The sequence below is a fragment of the Heteronotia binoei genome, chromosome 3 (assembly GCF_032191835.1).
Source record: "Heteronotia binoei isolate CCM8104 ecotype False Entrance Well chromosome 3, APGP_CSIRO_Hbin_v1, whole genome shotgun sequence".
NCBI classification, from domain to species: Eukaryota; Metazoa; Chordata; class Lepidosauria; order Squamata; family Gekkonidae; genus Heteronotia; species Heteronotia binoei.
Genome location: NC_083225.1, coordinates 51,140,387 through 51,147,353, shown reverse-complemented (window position 1 = coordinate 51,147,353; position 6,967 = coordinate 51,140,387). Strand labels below are relative to the sequence as shown.

At 39.9% G+C, this 6,967-nt stretch overlaps 1 protein-coding gene across 1 annotated transcript in view; it reads left to right on the top strand.

Moving 5' to 3' along the window:
- Positions 1–2,607: 2,607 nt before the first annotated feature.
- The window catches only part of NCK2 (NCK adaptor protein 2), a 73,746-nt gene continuing 69,386 nt past the window's right edge, over positions 2,608–6,967 (top strand). The window contains exon 1 of the mRNA XM_060233781.1: positions 2,608–2,724. The gene's annotated coding sequence lies outside the window, so the exon portion shown is untranslated. The remainder of the gene's footprint in view (positions 2,725–6,967) is intronic.

Sequence of the window (6,967 nt, the reverse complement as noted above, 5' to 3'; positions counted from 1 at the left end):
AGGGATCCCTGCCCTGCAGTTCCAGTTGCCAGTGGCAAAGGCCACCTCACCTTCTCTGTCTGCTCCGGTTTTGCTGGGAGGCTATCAGGAGACTGGTTTCCTGGAAGTTGCCAGGCAGTCCACTGTTAAGTGCCTGGAGTGTCAGGCACTCCACTGTTAACACGCCACTGTTAAGTGGAGACAGTTTCTGGTGTGGGAGGGACCAGGTGGGTGGAGCAGACTTTCAAAATAATATGAGAATTCCCTCAACATTTCCATAGTGAAGCAGTCAAACTGATATACATTAATATAATTATTATAGTTGGGACAGTCCCAGGGGGTTGGGGAGAGCAGGTGAATGGAGCAGACATTTAAAATAATATGAGAATTTCCTCCAAATTTCTGCAGTGCAAACAGTCAAACCAATATACATTAATCATTATAGTTTTTACCCACCCTTCAGCCAAGGAGCTCAGGTATTAGTTCTCAGTGTTCTCTTTCATTCCCATTGTATCCTTACAGTAACTTTGTGAGGCTAGTCAAGCTAAGACTGATCCCAGGTCAACCGATAGCTTTGGGAGCAGAATGATTCCAAGCCTCCCCAGTTCATGTTGTGCATTCTGTCTGCTATGCCATACTGGTTGAAATGTTAGTCTAATGTGGAAGTATGAGGAGTATAATATTGAATAGTTCTCAGTGTTTTCCTATGTAGTCCAAAATCCTAGTTTTATAATAGAAGAGGATTAAAAAAACCCAAACAGGTAAATGAGAAGCTACCCAGGCAAGTCTGATTTTGTCAGATCTCAGAAGTTAAGCATGATCAGCCCTGGCTAGTATTTGGATGGGAGACTTCCAAGGAATACCAGGGTCATGATGTGGAGGTAGGCAGTGGCAAACCACCTCTGAATGTCTCTTGCCTTGAAAACCCTATGGGGGTCTCCATAAGTCAGCTGTAACTTGATGGCAAAAATAACAGCAAAGGCATTGAGCTTGTCATTCAGGGTAAGCCTATATTATACTTTAAATCAGTTTCTAGTAAATGTTTATGCCCCTTTTCAGAGACCTGCTTGAGGTGGTTCACATGATGGTAAAAATATTGTATTTGTTACCTATGAAGTCTGGTTCCTGAATATTTGGGTTGGTACTTAGATCCAAAGAATAATTGTCAAGGCCTGTGATAAAGCTACTTGTATGTATGCAGCCAAGTTTGTTTCCTTTGGATTGTTTGTTTTTTAGCTCATTACATTATTGAACAGCAAAATATACTGCTTAAAACTCCTATTTTCTGTTCTGTTTACTTGTTAACTGTTTTTTTTTTCTCAACTTGTATTAGAAGAATACTTTGCTGACTTTATAGACAAAAAAACTAAATGTTTTCGAACTATTGTAAGTTAAGTATGTATTATAATAAAAATTGGAAAATTGGGGGGGGGGGAACCCCGACGTTTTCCATAAAATTCTGACAAAGAATAATGTAAGCTGCATTAGTCAAATATATCTTCTGATAGCATGGCTTCTGGTTTAAATAAACAAAATGTCTCAGTCCCTAAAGAATAACAGGCACACTTTCCTCATATTTGGTTCCTTTAAGTTGGAACATTTATTATTTTATTATTTATTACATTTATATCCAACACTTACCCATTGAGACAGTGCACAGGCTTCCATCTATGTACTGATCAGCTCCCATACCTATTTGGCTTCAGCAAGGTTGCAGTATTGCATGTGTTCCAACAATACCCTGGGAATCAAGGCATTTAGGAAGCATAGTGCTGCTTGTCAGCAGTTAATGGATTTTAACAGTGTGAATTGTTAGGCGTCTTGCAGCGATAGGGAGAGAGAACAAGTGTTTCATGTTTTCTTTTCCAACAATTCATCTGATGTGCGGGGGAGAGGGTGGAATGAGCATTCTGTCTCCACATCAGGAGATTGTACAGTGGAGGTGCATAGTATTCTACTTTTAGATGAGACTTGAGAGGAACATCTAAAGCTACTGTGACATGTGATCAGCAATACTTCTACTTGATGCTGGTTTTAATTTTAAAAAGGTGGGTGTGGTGTATCACTCGGACTGGGGAGATTCAATTTAAACTTTCTGCTTAGCCATGAAGTCAGTATTACCTTAGGCCAGGGCTTTTTTTGTAGCAGGAACTCCTTTGCATATTAGGCCACACACTTCTGATCTAGCCAGTCCTCCTGGAGCTTACAGGGCTCTTAGTACAGCACCTATTGTAAGCTCCAGGAGGATTGGCTACATCAGGGGTGTGTGGCCTAATATGCAAAGAAGTTCCTGCTACAAAAAAAACCCTGCATTAGGCAGAGGGAGAGTTACTAGCACAAATACCTCACAGGCTTGGGAAGCTCCTTGGAAGAACAGTATTAATTGCTTCTGAAAACCTATGTCTAATGCATGAAATGCTTGATGTGAAAAATGTCAGTACATTTTGAAAATCTCCAAATGCCAACAAAAAAGAACAAATAATTTGCTAGCTGAGGGTTTTTTGGGGGGAGGAGGTTCTGTTTGCTTTGATCAGTGTGTCCATCTAATAAAATGTTCACTGTTGAAAATTAAGTAGATTGAAATTCTCTCTGTCAATGCAGTTCGGCTAGCTTAATTTTTAAAAACCTGCCAGATTTTAAACGTTAACTAAACTGTCTTTGTGTTTTGTTTCAGAATCTTTTGCAAGTATAACATATTGAAAAGTCCTAGCTTTCAGTGTCTGGATCCTGAATTGTGTGCCAAAGGTAAGATGCTCAGATATTGTTAGTTGGAGGTTATTATTGTTTACTGATTATTCTTATTGGTTTAATTGCAGTTTGCCTCCAGCTGTGTGTCTTCTGTAACTTTTTGTGTACTTGCAGGGCTAAAATTGCATTAATTATTGCAGCATTTAATGGTAAATTCAGAATAGTTTGTTATTTTGTTCATGTATCTTTAAAACACACATAAATTATTCATATTTTATAGTAGTTAACTTTTTTCTTAGGTTGCCGCTTCAAGTGCAGTCTAGCACTCCAGTGTGCTGTTTATTCTAGGGAGGGCACTTCTGTTCATGAAAAAAGGGGAGATAATAGGATTATTTTTACTGATTCTTCCTTCCCACTGTAGCTATCTGTATTACATTTCATCCAGTTTTCAGTGGTCTCCAACTTTCTAGGAAAGTGTTTGGGAAGGCCAGGAGGCTATAGTGTGAAGAGAAATGAGAAAAATGCATTGTGTGAGCAACTGCTTCTCCATACCAATCCATTTCTCCCGGGTAAACTGTATGGGAGTGGCAGTATTTTATGTACTATTTTCTAACTTTCAAAATAGGTCTATTGCATGGATGGGCAACCAGAGGTCCTTCAGGAGCCAAGGACAGCCTTTACCACAAATATTCTCCAAGGCGAAGTGTTCTTTAACCTCTATAATACAGTTTCTGGAACAGTCCTTCCCTATTTACATAGGAGAGCCAGTTTGGTGTAGTGGTTAAGTGTGCGGACTCTTATCTGGGAGAACCGGGTTCGATTCCCCACTCCTCCACTTGCACCTGCTAGCATGGCCTTGGGTCAGCCATAGCTCTGGCAGAGGTTGTCCTTGCAAGGGCAGCTACTGTGAGAGCCCTCTCCAGCCCCACCCACCTCACAGGGTGTCTGTTGTGGGGGAGGAAGGTAAAGGAGATTGTGAGCTGCTCTGAGACTCTTCGGAGTGGAGGGTGGAATATAAATCCAATATCAATATCATCATCAACATACTTCAGCTGATTATTCTGAGGTACAAGACAGGAGCTGATTAATTAATTTCCCACTCACCACCCCAACTTTGGCTTTCTCATCTTCTCTCCACTGGCAGCCCCCTCCTGGAGAATTTTGCCCATGTTGTAAAGGTCTCAGTGGCATCTGTTATTTTGATTTTCTTGATCCAGTTCATGTTTTACAAACTTTACAAAACTCCATGTGCAAGAAGAGCCATATGGGTTATCCCCAGAAATCATTAATAGGAAGAGCAAAAGGTAGATTCTATTCTAAAGTTAATTCATTTTGGAACACATTAATGATATATTTAAATTTGGTTGTCAAAAAGAATTGTGCCTGTTCTGCAGCTGTGTCATGAAGCTATAAGAGATAATATGCATGAAAGCCTTCTCTCTATCTATCTATCTATCTATCTATCTATCTATCTATCTATCTATCTATCTATCTATCTATCTAATCTATCTATCTTATCTATCTATCTCTCCCTCCCCCCCCACACACATACTGTTGTGCAGAGAATTCCAATGGATGGTTTGGCAGTTTGGTCAAACTGAACATCAATAAATAGGTACTTATTTTCAAATAGAGATTATGAGGCAATCTGAACTCATAGGAGTTTGGGCATCCCCTTGCACTCCTATATGAACAGCAGCAGAGATTATCAGTTCTCACTCTGAAGGGGAGGGAGATCCTTTGTAATTCCCATCAAGAAGAAGGGACCAAATCTTGAACTTTCTGTTACTTGGGTGGGAGTCATTCAATGACTCTTGTGGTTCTGGGGCCTCAGACATCTCTTCTGATGAAGATGAAGTCGTCTCAGAAGAGGAAGAGACGGTAGTTTTTGAACAGTGTAAATGCCTTTTAAAATAGCAACAATATCAGGGGTTCCTGTAGTGGCCCTGGGTTTCTTGGAGCCTACTACATATAGGAAAGAGAAAAAGAACTCTAAAGCAAAGCCAGATGAACTAAAGCATTCCCCCCCCTCCTGAATTTTTTGAACACTGAATGAAGGAATTGTGGACTTAACCCCCTTTCTAATAAGCAAAATTCCAACCTAGCCAAAAGATACTACTATCTGTGTAATTAAGCAATTTATATTTTCCTGGTACCTTTAGTAGATACCTCAGTAGTGCTGCTCTTATGAGAGGAGTTTGGTCACTAAAGATAGCAAAGGATCACTACTCAGTTGGATTGTAAATTGGACTATGCCCTTAGAAAGTCACATAAACCCTTGGCCTGTGACCATAAGAGCCTTGCAAAAAACCAGGATGAAGCCCCTCCCCCCAAAAAACGAGTGATGATATGGGGGGAAGAAAACTATTTTATTCAATTCTACTGGTCCTAAGCCTCTTGCATAGATAGGATTGGCAAAATTGTATAATGGAAGCAGTTCCTTCTGAAGTTCTATTACTGTGAGGAGTGTGATTATTGCTATAGGAACTGCTTTAGGAATACAGTTTTACAAATTCCCCTGAAGAAGCTTATCCAAAACGTATAGGGGTTGTATAACTGAAACAAAATTCCTGACACCTGGAATGTTTATTCCCGGGTTACGGGACCTTGCGGGTCAGGAGGCTGCTCCGGAGAGGGGGAAAGCACAAAATCACCCTTCTTGTTCTGTCAGTTCATCTGTGCTGATGGAATATGGAGAAAGAGGGGGTGATTTTTTTTCTCCTTCTCCCGGAGATTCAAGGAACAGCCATAATCCTATGGATCACTGGATGCACTCTAGTAGATGTGGAGCATATATTAAAACTTAGATTATTTAATGGCTGCTTCTGTTTTGCAATTTTGATTGTAAGTATTTGGACCTGGAGATTGCTATCCTATAATATATGTAAAATTATTGAGTTCATCATGTTGTTGACTTCTTGTCTAGCAGTATTTGGTTGCACGTCCATTGATTTTGGGCTCTGCTAATGAGACTAGCAGTAAGTGTCTGTTGTAGTATGATCATTCATCTTCATTATGCCACATAATTCCAGTCAAGGAAAGAATATGTTGATTTATATCATTGCTATTATTAAAAGAGATACAGCAATTACTTTAATGTAGTTTTAAGTAATCCAGTTTTCATTGCATGGTAAATATTTTTAGAAAATAATTGCATATGTATCTTTAGTTAGACTTAATATTTTTTTAAATGACAGTTTTGTTCACTGCCCTGGCACTGTTGCAGCTAACAAATTTAGAATAGTGCAGCAAGCATTTCAGCTTATTAATTGTGTTGTCTTTGTGGGTTAATTCTTGAGATAATCTATTATTGCATTTATTACATTTTTACCCTGGCCTTCTTCCAGTGAGCTCAGGACATTGTATATGGCTTTCTCTTCTCCTTCATTAGATCCTCACAGGAACCCTGTAAGTAGGTTGGGCTGAGTGGTTGGCCCAGGGTCATCTAGTAAGTTTCATGGCCTGTGGAGATTTGAACCTGGGTTTCCAGGTCCTCATCCATTGCTATAAGCACTATGTTACTCTGGCTACACCATGGTACTGAAGTAAAAATTTGGGACCAAGTAAGCAGTATCGCAGTCCAATTAGGAAATGTTTTTTAAATGGACTTGCAGGATCAGAAACAATTATAAAGATCAGGTGCTATAGCAAGAAAGCACTATTCGGAGTTTGAATGGGGAGGGAATTGGGAATAATTTGTCTTGGTGGAGCAGGCTAGAGTGGAATGCCAGAATTTAAGGGGGAGAAAGTGTCCAAGATCAGGGCAGGACATGACAGATCCTTGAGCAGCCATATTTCTAAAAAGGAAGGAACAATTGTGATCTGTTCTTTGTCCAATACTGTAATACAGTTCTGTTCTTTGACACATGGAGGAAATTGTTCCATTGTACTTGTGTGAACTCCTAAGATACTGTGGAACATTAGCTAGCCTCAGTAGACTTGAATACGGACCCGTAACTCCTGAAAGGTATCTAGAAATGATAACTTTCTCCTCTCTGGTAACCACAGACTTCCCAAAAATAGAGAAGTGGGAAGTGTATCTACAATGGAAGCAGTTGCAGTGCTTTTCTCCTCAGAATGACATGTGCAAGTTGCTGGTTAAAAGGAAGAAGCAGGAGCTTTCTTTAAAAAATGGATGCAGGATGTTCTGAGCTCTGGTCCAGTGCCAGTGGTGGTCTGTAGCTACCAGCTATGGATGAAGCACAGATGGCTTAGACAGCTTTCTGTTTATTTAAAGGAAGTTCATTTTGATAAAATGGTGATTCTGCTGTGGTCACTACTTGATGAAACACATGGTTTC